At 38.1% G+C, this 20,716-nt stretch overlaps 2 pseudogenes; both read right to left on the bottom strand.

The window, feature by feature from the left end:
• Positions 13,496-14,440, bottom strand: OR51AJ6P (olfactory receptor family 51 subfamily AJ member 6, pseudogene; annotated as a pseudogene).
• Positions 19,246-20,169, bottom strand: OR52AS1P (olfactory receptor family 52 subfamily AS member 1, pseudogene; annotated as a pseudogene).

Genomic DNA, 20,716 nt, shown 5'->3' with positions numbered 1-20,716 from the left:
CTTTTTCTGTTTCCTCAGTGTGGTTCAAGTTGATTCAGTTGATTCTTTGAAAGTATCTACAGCTTCCACTCTCATTTTCTGATGACTTTCATACTCTAATTCTACCTTCTCCCAATCTATATTATAAAAGAGAAAAACATTCTGTTCTGGTATTTCCTTATAATTCATCTTTCTAACAACTCTTGACTGTGACATTGCCCTTTCTTTCTTTTTTGGAAGTTCAGTGACTCTTACTTGTATGGAATATTGTATAGGATAAGTCATATTTGATATATAATACAATGATTGGTTTCTTTAAGATCTACACTATTTCCAGACCAATATAGTTTTGTCATTAGGCCATAGCAGCAAATTTTACCAATCTCTTCTACCGCTACAGTATCTCTCTCAATATGTAGTTATACAGTATCATGTCACTTTTTCCTTTGAATTTTTTATTTCTTCTTTCTGGACAAGTGGGTTGTCAGGTGTTAGGTACTACATGACCCCTTTTTTGCTGACGGCCATATGATTTCACACATTCTCCCTTGAAAGGAAAGTGTTAACTGTGTGCTCATATTTCTGATAGCCTAAACTTATTTTATAGTCTTCTATTTCACATTGCCCTAGTTAAGATGGAATATACTTACATGTCTAAAATTCTAAGAGAGGCAATAAAATGTAATGTTTAAGACAACTGGCTGCCAAGCCTTACTGCTCAGTTTTGAATCCCAAAGCAATCACTGACTAGCTGTGTTTATCCTCATCAAGTTATGTTATCTTTTCCTAAGTTTCCTGAATGGCAAAATGAATATATTGATAGTAGCAACTTGAGAAAATAAATTTCACAATTTAAAAATAATTTCCTACATCTGATTTTGTTCTTTTGGGGTTCTTTTATCAGAAACTTGGAAAGTTAAAGCCTGGAATTTAAAGAATTATCCAGCAGCCACAAAATGACGACAACAACAATGGTGGTGTTTAAATTGGAATCTGGATGGGTAAAATGAAAAAAATTTGACCATTTAGGTCAAATGTCTATTTTCATTAATTCTGATGATAAATAATGAAGATCTGTCAGTGAACATAGAAAGGAGAAAGATTTAAGAAAGAAAAAAGAATCTAATTAGTTAAGCCAGATTGATGAGTTCTGAGAATCATCTTCATAGTTATGTATATACTGAGTCTACACCGGCCTAGTTAAGATAAAAGTGATGCCTTTGGCTAATGGTCCCACTCTCATAGGTAAAGACTTTTTGTGCATGTAAATTTTAGTTAATAGTGAAGAAGTATTTTCAATTATTTCTAGACCAATGACAACCCATATTCTGAAGTAGTAAGGAACCTAGGCTACTAATCACACAATAGCTCAGCCAGTTGCTTAATTAAAAAAAGACTCAATCAATTAATGTGTACTAGAATTCTATTATGGCCCAGGCATGACACAAGGTGCCAAGGATGGATGCAGTAACAAACAAGTTTGATAAGTCCCTTGCTTCATATAATGTGTATCTAGTGGGGAGGGGGCATTTGGGAAGTGGTATAAAATAAAGTAACATATTAATTGAGCAAGTAATTTCACATTCTTAAAATGTGATTTAAAAATGGATGAGGGAGTCTGAGAGAACAGAGGATGGGGGCTACTTTAGACAGTGTGATCATATTATCTCTGAGTAGAGATCTGAAATATAATAAAAGCATTTTTTGAAAAGCTGGGGAAAGAAAAGTCCATGCATAGGACAGAGTAAATAAAAAAAAATCTTGTAGGTAAATAAAAGCTCAGGTTATTTAAGGACAGTTAGAAAAGCAGTGTGTTTGGAACAAAATGGACAAAGGAGAAAATTATAACAGATGCATTTGGAGAAGGCTTCACAAACCAAAAACAGTACCCATATTCTCAAGACCATAGAATTCTACGACCATGCTGGGGACCACTGACACAATTAAGAAAGACAATGAAATGAGACCATTATTAACCACTAATGTAAGATATAGCTCAAAAGACAGAGGATCTCCTTGGAAGAATGTACTTGATGATCATCTGTCACATTTGGAGAGCGGAGAAGACTTAGGAGTAGTAAAGCTCCAAGAAAGGTGAAATTCTCAAACCTCGTAAGTCTTCTAGCCACGTTCAGGGTCCCGCTTGGGAAAGAGTGGGACACTGAGACATAGAAGGGAGACGTCTGAGTTGGCACACCTGAAAATTTTGAAAGCTCAGTTTAGAAAACAAAATGATGACAACAGCAATGGTGGGAGTGAATTGAAAGTCAGATGGGAAAAGTTTATTGATATGGGATCAATCCCTTATGACAAGATTTAACTATTTTGCAAGAACTTTGGGAGGTGATTCTAATATGTGTCTAGTTTGACTCTTTGAAGCTTGTAAACTGAGGATTCACGCTAAGTGAAATAAAAATGCTAGAAATGCCCTCTCACATCATACAACGAATTTATCAAAATGCTCAGAGAGCTGGATATGATGGAACGGACAGATTATGAAATGCCAATAAACCACTAGCCAACGATGTTCCATAGAAGGCGCTAGAAGACATTTTATTAAGTGAAGACAGAAGGAATGCCCTGATGAGAGAGGTGCCAGCACCATTGAGAAGTCTGGTGGTGACTGGCCTCCATAGCCTAGGCTAAAGGTAGCAGGTACTGTTATAGAATTGGGAAGTACAAGGCACAAAAATAATCAGAATAGGGTGACAATACTTAATCATCTGAGAAAAGGTGAGAAGACTTTTTGTAATGAATGTCAAGGCCAGAGTAGCGGCCAAGAGGCCTGATGAACAGAGAGAGATGACATGGTTAATAGAATATGGCATTTCTAGGGGCCCAGACAAATGTCAGCCAACAAACGCATTTCTCAATATATACAAATAAAAAAAGACCAAAGGTAGGTCCTCAGGAGGTTGAGGGCAGCTACCTCAATAGAAAAGTCATGATACTTTGCACAGTTTCCAACTTGAGACAAGTTTTCAGATCCAGAATTCCCTGACTAAAGGAGAAATCTTCTCCCCAAGAGGAAGAATACTGCAACAGCATTGTAAGTATATTTGGAAGTTAATCTCCCAGTCCTTCTACAAAGACATTTGGACTTGTGTTCTAAATTGACATAATACCAGAAACCCAAAGTATCATGATATCCTCTTATTATAATGAGTTAAAATGGGGGAGAGGTTAAAATGGAGTTCTGTTTCAACTTTGATTTACAATGGTTTAACAAAATCCAACAATAATTTATCTGCTTCTCAAAAGTATACTGTAAAGTACCTACATAGCATTTAGCAGACACTCCACATTCATTTCTTGGCCAGAGGGTAAGAGCATTTTAGAAGAGAAGGCTAAGTGGGAGACTTTCCAATTGTCTCTGCCCTCCAGATAGTAAATAAAAACAATATTGCTTCTTGCTGGGATTGGTAGAGTGCAAAACAACCGCTAAAAATCCAAAGGCTGCAAAGGTGATCACCCCTTTTATATTCTCACTTAATTCATCAATCTGTCCCCTACACAAGTCTAATGTAGCTAAATGTTTTGTCTCTATTTAAGCAAACCATGGAGGTGAACAATGGGTTAGCAGACTACTGAAAAACAACCAACTGATGGCACCAATTGCAGCTGCTGTGCTAGTTTTTTTGCTAGCTAGATTCCTCAGGTACATGACGCGGACATTGATCTGGTAGACGCATTATTTTCCAATTCTATCATGAAGAAAGTTCATAAACAGTTCACACTCACATGGAACAACACAACAACAATAAAAATGGTATATAAATACAGTCATGCCTAGGACATTGTTAATTTTCCAAGTGTCCACATATAGGTCAAAAGACCCCAGGAAATCCATATATTCTGGAGAACATCCTATTGGTTCACTTAATGAGACTAGTTGAGCCATAAGTGGAAAGTTTGTTGGAGGCCTTTGTAAGCCACGTATGCCCCAAAGAGTAGGAAATCAACCTTATGAAAGAGAAGTGGCCTCTTGCATCAGCAAAATTTTAAAGAGGCTGTTGGTCCAGACATGTTACAAAATAAAGGATGTGTGCATCTCATATCTCCCACCACAAAAATGAAGCGCAACTTGTGGTATAGCATACCTTTCTCTCTACTAGAGACAACGTATGTAGTATTTGAAATTACACCTCCAGGGGTCACCCCAGTGGCACAGCAGTTAAATGCGCACATTCTGCTTCGGTGGCCCCGGGGTTCACTGGTTCGGATCCCGGGTGCAGACATGGTATAGCTTGGCAAGCCATGCTGTGGCAGGTGTCCCACATATAAAAAAGTGGAGGAAGATGGGCATGGATCTTAGCTCAGGGCCAGTCTTCCTCAGCAAAAAGAGGAGGATTGGTAGCAGATGTTAGCTCAGGGCTAATCTTCCTCAAAAAATCAACAAATAAATAAATAAAATAAAATTACATCTCCAAACCATTTATCAAGTGACAGGAAAGACTTCCAGCTTTGACTTTGATCCAATGCAAGAAAGCAGGTCTTGGCTGCAGAGTACACAGCCCACCACTTTGGGTCAGACGACCTGGCAGTCTCCGCGCTATTAGAATATTAGTGATGAAAAGATACCACGTAGAATTCATGGTTAACTAGAACACGAGAATCACATCATAGACCTCTAGAGCTCGAGAGCAAAGCCATGCCGTACGCAGCAGAGATTTATACACCATTAAAACTAAAAACCCCACAAAAACAAAACACACAAGCCCTTGATGCACCTGTAGCCAAGGGGTCCCGGTTATCGGGATCTTTCGCGTGTGCTCAATATACAGTATCCAAGTCAGACGCTTTTGCCCCGCCTCAGCCTACAGAACCTGCTAAGGTGAGAGGGGGAAGAGCTCTTTCACTTCTGACCAATGGCATGTCCCCAGGACTTGGATCGAAGGGTGGAGTCAGGTGTTAGGGCGAGTGATTGGCTAGAGGAAATAATCCTGCCCACCAATGAGGAGGTGCGGCAGGATGGCAGGGTGAGGCCGCGCCGCTTAGCACTTCGGGAAGTGCTGGGAGGTAGATGGGGGAGGCAAGCTAGAGGCAGCCAAGAACCATGGCGGCGGTGGAAGTGGCAGAGCGGCTGCGATACTACCGGCAAGTGAGGGTGGCACTGAGGCATGGTGAAGCTAAAAATTGGGTCTTTTCTGTTCACTCTCTGACTCTTCTTGGCCAACATACCTTTTCCCATCTTACCAGCGTGACCCTGTCCCACCCTCACTCCACATCTGTCACCACCATTGGATCCAACCCTGGACTATCACCCTCCTGAGCCTCCTCGTTTCAGGCTCTGGCCCGCTGTCCTCCTCCAGCCCTGCCCCGTCCCTGCTGTCACTCTCTTGCCCTCCCGTCTCTCAGGCCCTGCACTATCTTCTGTCTTTCCCTTTCATGTCTGCTTCAACCACCTCTCTCCCCTAAAACTGCCCTTTCTGGGCACCTTTCTTAGAACCCTTTCTCCTGCCGGGACCATCCAGATTGTTCCCTTCTCCCCCCCTACAACATTTTCTGTAATGTGAGGTAAAGGTAGGAGGGGCACAGGAGGGACGAGGGTCAGTGAATGAACTTTCAATCTCTTTCTAGAGGTCTACGGTAGGTTTTCCCCAAAAACAGCCATTTGCTGGCTGACTTTGTATTTCCAAAGGCTGTGGGATGTCCCCTTTCTTGTTTTTTGTTTTGGATGAGGAAGATTAGCCCTCAGCTAACATCTGTGCCCGTCTTCCTCTATCTTGTATGTGGGTCATGGCCACAACATGCCTTGATAAGTGGTGTAAGTCTGCACTAGGGATCTGACCTCTCAAACCCAGGCTGCTCAAGATGAGTGAGCAAGACTTAACCAACTATGCCATGGGGCTTGCCCCAAGCTGGCCCCTTTCTTGCCAAGACTTTCAGTTAAACTTACTCTTGGTAAAGTTACAGTGTTCATGTTGGGGGTAAATAATGACACATTGTTATGCTACTGGTATGTTCCAGGCACATGCAAAAGACTAAACATGGCTAAAACAGGTGACAGAAAATAGGAGCCAAGGAAGGTAAGTGCCAGTTCTACGTTCCCCTCCAAGTCAGCTCCTAGTGTGCCCACACACCCTCAGCTCTGCCTGTAGTAGGGATCTGGCCCTCTCTGAAGCCAGCCTGAGGAGAGGTGGTGGGGCTACAGGAGCTGCATGTCTGAGGCCTGTGATGTACAACTCTGTTCATTGCCTTTCCCTTACTGTTCACAGCCTAGCAAGGACCTAGACTATGAGGCAAAATTTACCACAGGCAAAATTCTCCAATCTGCAAGAAACAACCTTGCCCTCCTACTCGTTACGTCCAGCCTGGGAACTTCTTCCTCTATATTGCTGGACTTTTAGATAACAGCATTTACCAGGTTTCAGTGAGTTCTACTGTAGAAACTTACGCATTTTAAGATTCTTAAGAGAGTCAGTAAAGATTCATGTTTAAACATGCTATTTAATGTGACAGTGTGGAGAATGTGTTAGAAGGGTTTTCAGATGGTCTGGTCGGATATTTCTTGCTGTGATCCTAGTTCTGTTTTTCTACTTTATATGTATATTTTTAGTGGTAAGGAAACAAAGTTTCCACCCTATGTTTTCCATTACCTACTTCTTGAAATCTTTTACTGATGTTTTTCTTTTGTTTCCCCCATCACAAAATGAGTTGGGAGACTTAAGAAGGTATTTTGTCATTTGCATCAAGAAGAATCTCCCTTCCCATGTACTCTATTTTGGAAATAGGCACCATTTTCTGATTCATTTAAAGCAATTTCTAAGCTGACCTGGAAAAAAACAGATATAGTAATCCTTACTCAACTAGGAGTTACTGTAACATGAAACAAAGAAACATTTTTTTGTTATTTTACTTAACCCTGGTATGTACAGAGGTACAGAGCACCTGACTATGGAGTATAGTGTGACTAGGGGGCCAGACTGCCCATTGTTACCTATATTCTGTCAGATCAACAAAATCATGTGGCCCATCACAGTTCATTGTAAAATGGAAATCATTCACCATGGATCAGTTACAAGCATGGCCAGAAGGCACAAATAATCTCCACAAGCCCGTGTCATAGGCCCCTATGTCACCTATCACTCTGGTACCATCACTTATCCTTCAAGTCACACCTATTGCTGCACGATGGTTTCTAATGACCAGCTGAAGGAAAAAGAAACAAGTAAAGCTCGACTGAGTATATCAGTGCAACCTTAAAATAGACTACCTTTACGCTACAGTAAAGGGAAATAGTGAAGGGAAATTTACCTGATATTTGGAACTTCTGGCAAAGGCAAATGCACCCAATATTTATGGCTCCAAGTGGTGTACTTGATCATCTGTTTTGCGTTACAAAAGAAGTGACCTGAGGGGGCTGGCCCCGTGGCCGAGTGGTTAAGTTCGGGCGCTCCGCTGCAGGCAGCCCAGTGTTTCGTTGGTTGGAATCCTGGGTGCGGACATGGCACTGCTCATCAAACCACGCTGAGGCGGCGTCCCACATGCCACAACTAGAAGGACCCACAACGAAGAATGTACAGCTATGTACTGGGGGGCTTTGGAGAGAAAAAGGAAAAAAATAAAATCTTTAAAAAAAAAAAAAAGTCACCTGAGGTAAGACTATATATAGACTCCTAGGAAGTTGTGAAAGGCTAACTGGTCAGGAGTCTGGGTGGAGGAAAACTGGATCATTAGCTGAAGGTGGGAAAAAGGTACAAACTTCCTGTTATAAGATAAGTAAGTAAGGGATGTAATGTATAACATGGTGACTGTAGTTAACACTGCTGTATAGTATATTTGAAAGTTGTTAAGAGAGTAAACCCCAAGAGTACTTCTCACAAGGAAAAAACGTTTTCTCCTTTTTTTTGTATCTTTATGAGATGGCGAATGTTAGTTAAACTTACTGTGGTAATCATTTCATAATTTATGTAAGTCAAATCATTATGCTATACAACGTAAACTTATACAGTGCTGTATATCATTTAGGTCTCAATAGAACTGGGGAGAAAGAAACAATATGAAAACCTAGGTGATGACTATATGGAAACTACTGTTGTTGCAACTTTTCTGCAAATCTAAAACAAGCCTAAAATTTAAAAGTATTTATAAAAGTGATTTCTCCTTATTTTTCCCCATAACACTGAATAGAAGGCTGAAAATAAATTTGCCAAATTTCTGTGGACTAGATGAAGGAGAAAATATGGATTGCACAGTAGACTGATGGATAAGGGGAGACGGCATGAAAATTCCAATTTCTCCTCCTCATACTGAATGTAGGAGTATGTTCCATAGCCTATTTTTTATGTGGTAATAATATTTTAAAAAGTTTTATACTTATCTGACTCTCATTCAAACCCTTGAAGATAATGGTTGAAATATCATTGAAATTTAAAGTGCTATGCAAAAGTTTTTACATTACTCATACTCGAATAAGCACAAGCTCAGGATGAAATAGAACCAAGAAGAGAAAGATTCAGGCTGCAGAATTTTCTCAGTGTTTGGGAAATATAGTTAAAAATAAAATCTCCTTCCAACCCAGGAAACCTCTCCACAAAGGTGGAAGAGAAAGGAAACAATTTTCTTATTGAATAAGCATTAAAGCAGAATGTGATGTGCATCACAGCCAATCAACTAAGATAGAAAGATTGCAGATAGAGAGAAATTTCCCCCTTTTACATAGCCAAGCAGATACAACCCATTACATACATGTTCTCAAGGTAAACAGTAACTAGTCCTTAGGTAAGAGGACTTGACAGCACTGTTTGTCACAGATAATTCAGTCTAAATTCACTTGATTATTGGCGTGACCATCTGTGTTAGTCATTTGGCTTTATTCAAAGGAAAAATAAACTCTTCACATGTTTATGACAGGAGGTAGTTTTGCTGCTTGGCTTCAGGAGCCAGCTGATGTTAGTCTCCAGCTCCCCCCCTCCTCCCCCCCCCCCCCCCCCCCCCCCCCCCCCCCCCCCCCCCCGCCACAGGTCCGGAGAAATTGGGAGATGGGGAGATGGTTCCCTGGTCCTTGAAAAAGACATTCCTGGGTCCTAAAGCTGGTGAATGACTTATCTAGCTTTTAAAAAGATCCACAAAAATTTCAAAGAGATGGAGAAAGAACATAACATTACAAGTTTTCTAATGTGTGTGCTCAAAGAAAAGGGAGGGGAGGGAAATCTCTTCCTTCCTTTTTTTTCAAATTGATTTAATTTACCTGTAACATTGTGTTAGTTTAAGGTATACAACCTGTTGATTTGATACATTTATATATTGCAATGTGATCATCACCATAGATTTAGCTAATACCTCTGTCATGTGACACAATTAACATTCCTTTTTTTGTGATGAGATCATTTAAGATCTAGTCTCTTAGCAATTTAAAAGTATGTAATACAATATTGTTGACTGTAATCACTGCGCTGTGCATTAGATCTCTAGAACTTATTGATCTTGTAGTTGCAAATTTGTACCCTTTAACAACATCTCCCCAGTTTGCCCACCCTCCACCCCCAGCAACCCCTGGTAATGACTATTCTACTCTTTTTCTATGAGTTAGTTTTTTCAGATTCCACATATAAATGATACAGTATCTGTCTTTCTCTCTCCGGCTTACCTCACTAAGCCTAATTTCCTCAAGGTCTATCCATGTTGTAACAAATGATAGAATTTCGTTCTTTCTCATGGCTGAGTAATATTCCATTGTGTATATACATATACCACATCTTTTTCCATTCATCCATTGACAAACAGTTTGTTTCCCTATCTTGGCTATTGTGAATAATGCCGCAATAAACATGAGAGTGCAGATATCTTTTTGATGTCCTGTTTTCATTTCCTTTAGATGTTATCCAGGAGGGGGATTTCTGGATCATATGATAGTTGGATTTTTAATTTTTTGAGGAGTCCCAATACTGTTTTCCATAGTGGCTGAACCAATTTGCGTTTCCATCAACAAGGTGCACATGACTTCCCTTTTCTCTACATCCTGGCCAACATTTGTTATCTCTTGCCTTCTTGATGATAGACATTCTAACAAGTGTGAGGTGATATCTCAAGCCATTTTAATTTGTATTTTCCTGATGATCTGTGGTGTTGAGCATCTTTTCATGTATCTGTTGGCTAATTGGATGTCTTATTTGGAAAACTGTCTATTCAGTTCCTCAGCCCTTTGTTTAGTTTTATGTTTTTTGTTGTCATTCAGTTGTATGGGTATATATTTTGAATGTTAACCCTATACCTGGTTTGCAAATATTTTCTCCCATTCTGTAGGTTGCCATTTTAATTTATTGATTGATACTTTTTGAAGTGCAGAAGCTTTTTAGTTTGGTGTAGTCTTACATGTTAATTTTTGCTTTTATTGTTTGTGCTTTTGGTGTCATATCCAAAAAGTCATTACCATGACCCATGTCAAGGGCTTTCTTTCCTATGTTTTCTTCTGGAAGTTTTATGGTATCTAGGTCTTATGTTTAAGTCTTTAATCAATTTTGAGTTAATTTTTGTGAATGGATAGATAACCAATTTCATTTTTCTGCGTGTGGTTATCCAGTTTTCCCAACACCATTAATTGAAGAGACTTTTCTTTCCCCATGTAGTGTTCTTGGCTCCTTTGTCAAATATCAATTGACCATATATGTGAGAGTTTATTTCTGGGCTTTCTATGATGTGTCATTAGTCTGTGTGTCTATTTTTATGCCAATACCATACTGTTTTAATTAATTTGTTATAGCATTTTAGTATAGTTTGAAATGGGAAGTGTGATGCCTCTGGCTTTGTTCTTTTTTTCTCAGCATTGCTTTGGCTATGTGGGGTCTTTTGTGGTTCCATACAAATTTTAGGATTGTTCTTTTCTATTTCTGTGGAAAATGCCATTGCAATTTTGATAAGAATTGCTTTGAATCTATTGATGGCCTTGGATATTACATACATTTTAGTAATATTAATTCTTCCCATCTATGCACATGAGATAGCTTTACATTTGCTGTGTCTTCCTTAATTTCTTTCATCAAAGTCTTATGGTTTTTCTTATACAGATCTTTCACTTCCTTGGTTAATTTATTCCTAAGTATTTTATTATTTTTGATGCTATTGTGAATGGGGTAGTTTTATTTTTTTTCAGACATATTGTTGTTTCTGTATAAAAATGCAACTGATTTTTGTATGTTGATTTTGTATCCTACAACTTTACTGAATTCTTTTATTGGTTCCAACACATTTTTTGTTGAGTCTTTAGGATTTTCTATATATAAGATCACATCATCAGCAAATGACTGCATACACAATGTGCAACATCATCACTATCAACTTCCAAATTCTGTCCTTACTCCAAACAGAATTTCTGTAGCCCTGAAGCAATAACTCCCCATGCCCCCTCCCTCTCACCCCTTTGTAACGTCTAATCTACTTTCCATCTCTATGAAATGTGTCTATTCTATGTACTTCCTATAAATGGAATCATACAGTACTTGTTTTTTTGTGTCTGGCTTATTTTACTTAGCATAATGTCTAAAAGATCCAAAGATGTAGCATGTATCAAAACTTCATTTATATGATTGAATAATTTTCTGTTGTATGTATATACCAAATAACCTTTATTTTTAATCTGTTGATGGACACTTGGTTTGTGTCTGTCTTCTAGATATTGTGAATAATGCTGCCATGAAAATTGACATACAAGCATCTGTTCCAGTCCTTGCATTCAATTCCTTTGAATATATAACTAGAAGTGAAATTTCTGGATCGTATATTAATTCTATTTTTAAACTTTTGAAGGACTGCCAAATGTTTTCCACAGCAGATGCACCATTTTACATTCTTAGATCATTTGCCTATTGTTAATATGCAAATTGTTTTGTTGTTGTTAAGCTTCAGGAATTGTTTATATAGTCTGGATACTAAACTCCTATGAACTATACTCTGCAAATATTTTCTCTCGTTCTGTGGATTGTCTTTTCACTCACTTGATAGTGTCATTTGATACTCAACTGTTTTAATTGTAAGTTCAGTTTACTCATTTTTTCTTTTGTTGCTTCTGCTTTTGGTGTCATATCCAGCCATGCACTGTTTCAAGTACTGAATATGCAGAAGTGAATAAAACATCCAGAGCTTCTACACTTGTGAAATTACATTTTAAGAGTTTCAAAAATGGTTGCATTATGCGCCACATGTTCATTTGCCTAATGTACTAATTATCTCAAAAAAAATTCACATCTTCATATTTGAATTTCAGTTTCATTAAACATTAATTGTACTCTAGTTTTCTAAATATTTTAATAAATATTGTATGAGGAATTTTATTTTTAAGTAGATATGTAGGAAAAAGCATACTTTGCTTGGGCACTGACTTAAACTAATCCAGTATAATAAAAAATAACTTCTTAGTTTCAACATGCTTTTGTGTAAAAAGAATAAACTTTGTAATTGAGAAACATAACGGGTAATCAAAGCTGTATGCTTAAGAATGAATGGTCCTCTGAGACTTAATTGCCTCTACTCTTGATTGGGTATGATAAACCATACCAATTTGGGGGTCACATTTAAACAAAGTAACTAATTCAAAGCACTTTCCAAGGCTGCTGTTGCATAGTAAACACTTAGCAGAATGCTACTTTTTTCCTAACTCTGGTGTGTATTCTAGCAAGCTGTGTCCTTGAGACTAGGTAATCTAAAATAGCCTAGCCTTTTAATAAGTGAGGACAGTACTGAACTGTGTAAAAAGTCAAGTAATATTCCCATGATGGCCAGAGAGCATTGCCAGCGTGTCTGGAAGAACCTCAGATATCACAGGCTTGACGCTGGGAACTATGCACAGTTTGGCCTTGACCACAAACCAACTCAGACGTATTTGTTGCTTCTGAGGTGACCCTGGACACCGTGTTCATTCAGAGCAGGGCAAAAGAGCAAGGAACTTTTGCCATTGACACTTAATTCCAAGATATTTTCTGAATTCAGTTTAATATAGCGTTAATAAAGTAGTGATTTTGCCTATTTTATTCACATTGTTCTACTCTAGTGTTTTTAATGTGTCTAGTCGTAAGAGATGAATCATTGTCGAATGAATGCTAGCAATTTGAAAAATATTAAGTTTACTGGATAATGATTTAGTGTCTCCTTCCTGTGGAGATCTTGCAGTCAAGTGCAGAGAGAACTTTTCACATCTAAAAAGACATGACAAGTAAGTTCACATTTAATTAAATTAAGGGTGAGTTTTAACCACTGCTCTTGGAGAATCAGAGTAGAATTTGATCAGTTGTGGGTGTCTTTGCTGACAATCAGATTGTTAGTACAAGAAGAGTTCTGTTAGAATATTGACTTTTTGTATTATTGATTCTGTAGAACAGAGTACATAGTATTAGATATTATTCTTTTTACCATAACTTTTTTCCTTTCCAGGTTTTTTGAGTCATTTGTACGCAGACTTAACAGATGAAGATACTTTTTCTTGGCCTGAATATCTCTTCATTTATTGTTGTTTAGTAGAGATGTTGTATCTTAGAAGTAGGTCTCAAAATCAGTAAAGGATAAATATAAATCATAATTATTATACTTTTTCCGATATTTTCTTAAAAATATCCAGAAGATGAGTTTGTATCTCACGGGTCTTGATGCAATAGACAACTGGGTTGAGCACAGGAGGCACCAACAAGTAGACACAGCCCATGATGACATGAACCAAATGTGGGGCCTGCTTCCCAAAGCGGTGAATGATGGGCACTTCCAGCATGGGGACGTAGACCAGCAGCACAGCACAGGTATGGGAGACACAGGTGTTAAGGGCCTTGACTCATTCTTCCTGGGAGGCGATACCCACAACTGTTGTCAGGATCTTCACATAGGAGAACAGGATAAGCACAGAATCAACTCCAAATGTGATAATAATGACAGTGAGTCCTAAGAAGCTGTTAATATGGTGGTCAGAGCAGGAAAGCTTAATAATATCTGGGTGTAAACAGTAAGGATGGGAAAGTACATTGGCTTCACAAAATTTGAGATGCTTAATGAGGACAGGGGCTGGGATGAGATTAATGATGGCCTGGAACACAAACCCTACAGAAATTTTTACAATGGTAGAACTGTTCAGGATGGCAGTGTATCTGCGAGGATTGGATATGGCTATATAGCGGTCAAAAGCCATAGACAGTAGGATACCTGACTCTATCATGGAGAAGATGTGGATAAAGGACATCTGGGCAAGGCATGCATCAAAGTCTATTTCACGAACATTGAACAAGTAAAGCTTAAACATTGTAGGTAAGGTGGTGGCACAGAGACCCAGGTCACTGACTACCAGCATGGAAAGAAAAATGTACATGGGTTCATGAAGTGATTGTTCCACCCAGATTACTGTCAATATGGTACTATTACCCATAATGGCAATTAGGTATATGATACAAAAGAGGACAGAAATGTGAGGATGATAAGCTTCTAAGCCTGAGAAACCAGAAAGCAGCAAATGTTGGAAATCACTGCTGTTGAAAAGGCTCATAATAGACGTGCTGAAGTACTAAATCTTCACCCTTAGAATTACAAAGAATAGACTGTTACATTATCATCATGATTATCATAAAAAACCGTTATCGTTTTTTATTCTATTTGTTCTGTCTGCCTTATTCTGATTACTTAAAATCAATTTATAATAACACCTATACAATCTATCATCAAAGGGACTTGACACTAAAAAATGAGCATTGGTTTTAGAAACATTGTATAAATCTAATCACAAATCATAACTTACAGTTTGGGGTATATGGTCCTTCTTAAGAAACCCATGTTGAAAAACAGCCCTATATTGTACTATCTATTTAAGGTAATGGCAAGCAAAACTATTTGATGCAGTAGCCAAGACTTGGAAGCAACCTAGGTGCCCATCAAGGGACGAATGGATAAAGAAGATGTGGTATTTAAACGCAATGGAATACTACTCAGCCATAAGAAATGATGAAATCCAGCCATTTGTGACAACATGGATGGATCTTGAGAGTATTATGCTGAGTGAAATTAGTCAGAGGGATAAAGTCAAATACTGTATGATCTCACTCATAAGTAGAAGATAAAAACAACAACAAACAAACACATAGCAATGGAGAATGGATTGGTGGTTTCCATGGGGGAAGGAGGGAGGGCAAAAGGGGTGATGAGGCTCACATGTGAGGGGATGGACTATAATTAGTTTTTGGGTGGTGAACATGATGTAATCCATACAGAATTCGAAATATATTATGATGTACATCCAAAAGCTATATAGTGTTATAACCCAATGTTACTGCAATTAAAACAAATAAATAAAATTGAAAAAAAATAAGGTCATAGATATTTACTACGAAGGACAAAAGGACACTTTCTTTCATAAGTGATGAAATGCAGTTAGTTGTTGATTAAATATAGCGAGAGTAGGTTTATAGACACTTCAAATTAAAATTTAAATAGCATTGGATAAAGCTGTTTGATCGAGACAGGCTTTGGAGTCAGATAGCTATAAGCAAAGAATGCTCAGTTTCCTCCCATTCAGCATTAGACTTTGGTCAATCATGACAACTTTCCTAGGATGAAGAATATTTAGGAGTCAGGTAAAAAAAAATGTGTCTTTTTATTGTGGTGGTCATTTGAGCAAGAACAAACCAGAGCCAGGCTTTGTCAGCAGATAACACTATGATTAAACTCAAAATATTAACAGTGCTAAATGTTTAGTAATAATAGAGAAACATGATAATGATTATTTTAAAGTATTGTTCCATGCTGTGGTAGGTGTCCAACATATAAAGTAGAGGAAGATGGGCACGGATGTTATCTCAGGGCTAGTCTTCCTCAGCAAAAAGAGGAGGACTGGCAGCAGTTAGCTCAGGGCTAATCTTCCTCGAAAAAAAATAAAATAAAAAAATAAATATTTTAAAGTATTGTCTAAAATGGTACAAAACAATTTATCAAATGTAAATGCGAAATCCAATTTTTTCATCATTTACTTATCTCGAGAAATCTTAAAATGTTGCTAATTATTTGTCAGTTACATTTGGCTATGAAATTAACGTCTGTAACAGTAATAGATTGAGGTTGTCATAATGGAAATAGCATGAAGTTTGTAAGCATTCAGAGTTGTATTAGAATTCTGGCGTCTTGGCCACTCTTTCTATGGTACTGGTGCATTATTTGTAAACTCTGGGCTTTTGTTTCCTACTTGGTAAAACTGTAGAAATGTTATTTTGCTTACATTGCTTTTCCAATTAAAAATTAATGTATCAAAGTATTCTAGGAAACTGTCTTATTCATATTGAGAATACACTCTTTGTTTCCTTAATTCATATCAAAGTTACATGAACTGGGGCCACGCTTATAATGTATAAATCAAAACAGGTACCAGCAACATTACTTTCTGTAGTGAGTATATTCAGATACAATAATAGAGGTTAAGAAGGATATGGCACACTGGAGAGTGTAATTACTGGTTTTTTACCATAAGCTATCACTCTGTTCGTAGGCCAGAAACTTGACTAAATGTCTTACATCTTTTCTAGTCTAAGAATTCTCCAGTTTTCAAATCTTCTTTTCTCCCACTCCTAACGATCTAAGATCCATCATGGTCTGAAAGTGGTCCATGACTGAGATTTTCTGGTTCTCATACTTCTCATTGGGTAACTGAGTGCCTTTTTGCTATGTGTCCTTAGGAAAGGCTATCTTTTTCCTGCGAAGGAGGGCTGGGTCTCTACGCAGAGTTTGACAAACTTGAGTTAGGAGCCAAGTCTTCCGAGGCTGCCAAATATGACCTAGACTTCAGAAACCAGTCACAATCAGTCATAGGACTCCAATGCCACTTTCACTTCTAACCAGCTGATTATGAATTTGGGGGTCCCCATGAACTCTCTCAAGTTCAGTAATTTGCTAGAATGACTCAGTACTCAGGTAAGTGGTATACTTATGATTAAAGTTTTAATATTGCAAAAGGACATAAAACAGAGCCCCCCAAAGGGAAAGATGCACAGACCGAAGTCTAGGAGGGGACCAAACTCAAAACTTCTGTCATCCTCAGATATGTGTTCTTCACCCAGCTTATCAATGTGTGACAATTCAGACCGTTGCCAAACAGGGAAACTCACCCAAGCTTCAGTGTCTGTAGTTTTTGTTTCCTTGTTTGATTATGTAGGCCTGATTGATAGAATCATTATCCAGGTGACTCAATCTCCAGCCCTTTTTCCATCCGTGGTGATTGACTGATATCATGTTGCTAAAAGCCCTAAACCTTTATTCACAAGCTTGGGCTTTCTGGCATCACCAGACCCCTCTTGAGTTATCTCATTAGCATAAACTATCTAGGGGTCCATCATGAATAGAAAAGACACTATTATCATTCGGGAAACACCTAGGGTTTAGAGTATACTTCCTAGGAACCTGGGACAAAGCTATCCAAATTCTTTATTATTCCGTCTCAAAAGTATAATGACCTCTGCAGGGGCCAGGTCTGTATTATCATCCTGGGGTCAGCTCAGATTCTAAGAGAGCCCAAGAAAAGCGAAAGCTAACAGCAGAGGATGAAAGAAACTTAGTTGTTAATACCTTTCCAAAATCCAAAGTCTGGCAGAAAAGAACTGTTCTGTTCGTTGTCCTTACATTCCAGCTAGTGATCAATCGTTCTAGGTAAGTTTCTTTTCCATGAACCAGGACCTGCGTATGATTGAAAGTCTCTAATTGTAGTAAATTTTAACGCAAAGTAGAAAGGACAGAGAATCAGAACGTCTTAATTCTGCATCTCTCAGTAATAAAATGTCCTTTGGCGTGACAACTACTTTCTCTGTACCCAGATTTCTTTAACAGTAAAATGAGAGGTCAGTCAGACTCATATCATTTAGAGATAGAAGAAATGCAGAGATAATCTAATGCCATCATCTAAATTTCATATGAAGAAAACTGAATGGACACATCTCAGTTAATTACACTTTACCGTGTCTTCATTCAAAAACTCCCTATCCCACTCTTTTCTTCCACTTCAAGAACAGGAATGAATATTTTCTTATCTGAGTATCAGAGAGAGCTACATTGCACAAAATATATACTTCTGCTTTCACAGAAGCTATTTTGAACTTAAACTCTTTCAGAAAATTGATGGTCCCATTCATACATTTCTCATCTACCCACAATCTTTAAAGCAGGATAAAATTTCTCAGTTGGAGAGGCAAGGTTAATTTAAATAAGTGAAATTTATTGACTCCAAAAAGATCTGTATATGATTGGGATGTCACATTTCTATAGTGATAGTGATCATATGTTAATCCTTACATGGATGTGCAATCTTATGGATGAGGATATATAGAGAAGTCATTCAGATCTAGAAAATTCTTTTAATGACATTGTTATCAGTTCTTTCTTCAGGAAGTTTCCTAAATTTCTCTGTTTTTCTTTTACATTTCCTCAAGAAGGAAGTACTGATTTCTCTTTTCACAGAGGTTCTCTACAGGTTCTGACAAGCACTTGCTATTATATATTGAGTGGTTACTTTCCTTCATACTTTGTACCAAGTCCTTCATATATAAATTTAGTTAGTCCTCCAAATAACCAATTCTGGTAAGTAATATTATTGCTACAATTTATTGTTCAATAAATCTAAGGAACTTGATTCCATATTATGTTATTTCAGGTAGCAAAACAATAGCAGGTACCAGTTCTTGTTTGAGGAGAGGAAACATTTTATGAGCAATACAGTATTTAAAGAGTTATGGATTGATTTATTTGCAATGTTAAAATTTTTCATGTGTTTCCTTCTCCATTTTCTGTTTGACAGCTCTTCCTAAGTGTCAGTTCTTGTGCCTACAATACAAACTTATTCAATGTCTTTAGAGGACACTACCCTTGTTGTACTTCCTCTTGTGTAGAATATTGTTGATGATTATTAATTTTTGAGTTGCAGCATCTCCTTGGAGAATTTTTTGAGTTTTCCTGGGTTTCTTTCCTTTTCATATCACTCCTATTTGGAAAACACTACCAACCTCAGTTACACTGCAGAAGATCACTAGTGGCAAGGAATAGAAGGAAATGTCTTTCCTATTAATCAAGTTCTAAGAAATTTCCTTAATCATTAGGTACACAAAAAATAGTACTATACCTACTAGTTTTACTAGACTAATGGAATTTCTATTACATGCAGTCACTCTTTCCCATTAAAATCTGATAAAATATCTGATTTTTATAGGAGAAAATTTCATGTCAGTTATGAGAAAGGGATCAATTATTTACACCTTTTACTTCCTAGACCACCACCAATTCTAATTCCATCTCTGAAAACAGTTTTCCTAAAATAAGATTCCCTTACAAAACTAAGGACATGGTCTTGGATATTTTGGTCCTAAGACTGTAAACAGTGGGGTAAAGAAAAGGTGGTACTGGTACATGTTGGCAATTAAGATATGAATTTGGGGGGAAGGGTTGGCATTATGTCAAAGTGATAGGTGAAGAAGGTAAAGACAGCTTGAGTAGAAAATGAGGATGACACAAACATAGGTGTCATACTTGCCTAGAGCTCTAAAACTTGCTTCCCATGATGGAGGACAAAAGAGTGCATGTAGGATTAGGAAATGAGACAGCAATGAAAAAGCCATCACAGGAACCAATCACAGAGGTCATACTGAGACTATAATGCTTGGTGGCTTCCATGACTCTGCATGCCAGCTTCACTACAGCTATGAACTCATAGCATGTGTGGGCTATGTTTAAAGTCCTGCAGATAAGAGCAGCTGCATGAGCAGGATGGGATGTGGGAAAACAAAGCCACTCCCTGGAATACCACAGATGCTACCATTTTGACAATGTGAGCATGGATGAAAATGGTGTTATGGTGTAGGGGATCACAGATGTCCACATTGTGGTCCATGGCTATTGGCAGGAAGAAGCCCAGTTCCATGGCAATAGCTGTGAATCAAGAACATATGGGCTAGGCAAGCATCAAAGGTGATGTCATGAACTCTGATCCAGAAGAGACAAAGTACGTGGGGGTGGTGGGGGCAATGTAGATATGGAAAGCACCAGGTCAGTGACTGACAACATGCACAGAAAAAGGAACATAGGCTCATGAAGGCTTCACTCTCCCTCATCATGGCCAGGATGATCACATTCTGCACCACAGCCACCACGCATATAGAGTAGAAGGAAATCCTGATCCAGACATGCAGGTGCTCTAGTCCTGGGAGGCCCATCAGCAAGAAGTTCTTTAGAGAAATCTGAGATTTATTGGCTGATCATAAATTAGCCTGTAAGGACTTTGATCATCTTTCTCTTCCACAAGATAACACACTCATCCATGACATTGGTGAATTCATGCTGATTGGACCTAACGAGCAAGATATAGAAACTACTCTAGACTTATTGGTTAGACACTTGCATATCAGAGGGGAGGAAATAAATCCAACAAAAATTCAAGGGCTTTCTAGATCAGGGAAATTTCTAGTGATCCAGTGGTGTGGGAATATGTCAAGATATCTCTTCTAAGGTAAATACATTGTTGCATCTGACCCTCCTACTACCAAAAAGAGGGACGTTTGGATTTGGGGGACAACATATTTCTCTGGGGTGTGCTACTCCAGTCCATTTACCAAATGATCTGAAAAGCTGCTAGTTTTGAGTGGAGTTCAGAGCAATAGAAGGCTCTTCAATAGGTCCAGGCTACGACTTGGATCATATAATCCAACAGATACAATGGTTCTTGAAGCATTAGTGGCAGATAGAGATTCTCTTTGAACCTTCAGTACACCATTATAGGTGAATCACAACATAAATCCTTAGG

This window comes from Equus caballus, chromosome 7 (genome assembly GCF_041296265.1).
Source record: "Equus caballus isolate H_3958 breed thoroughbred chromosome 7, TB-T2T, whole genome shotgun sequence".
Taxonomy (NCBI): domain Eukaryota; kingdom Metazoa; phylum Chordata; class Mammalia; order Perissodactyla; family Equidae; genus Equus; species Equus caballus.
The sequence above is the reverse complement of the archived record's forward strand: the minus strand, read 5'-3'. Positions and strand labels throughout refer to the sequence as shown.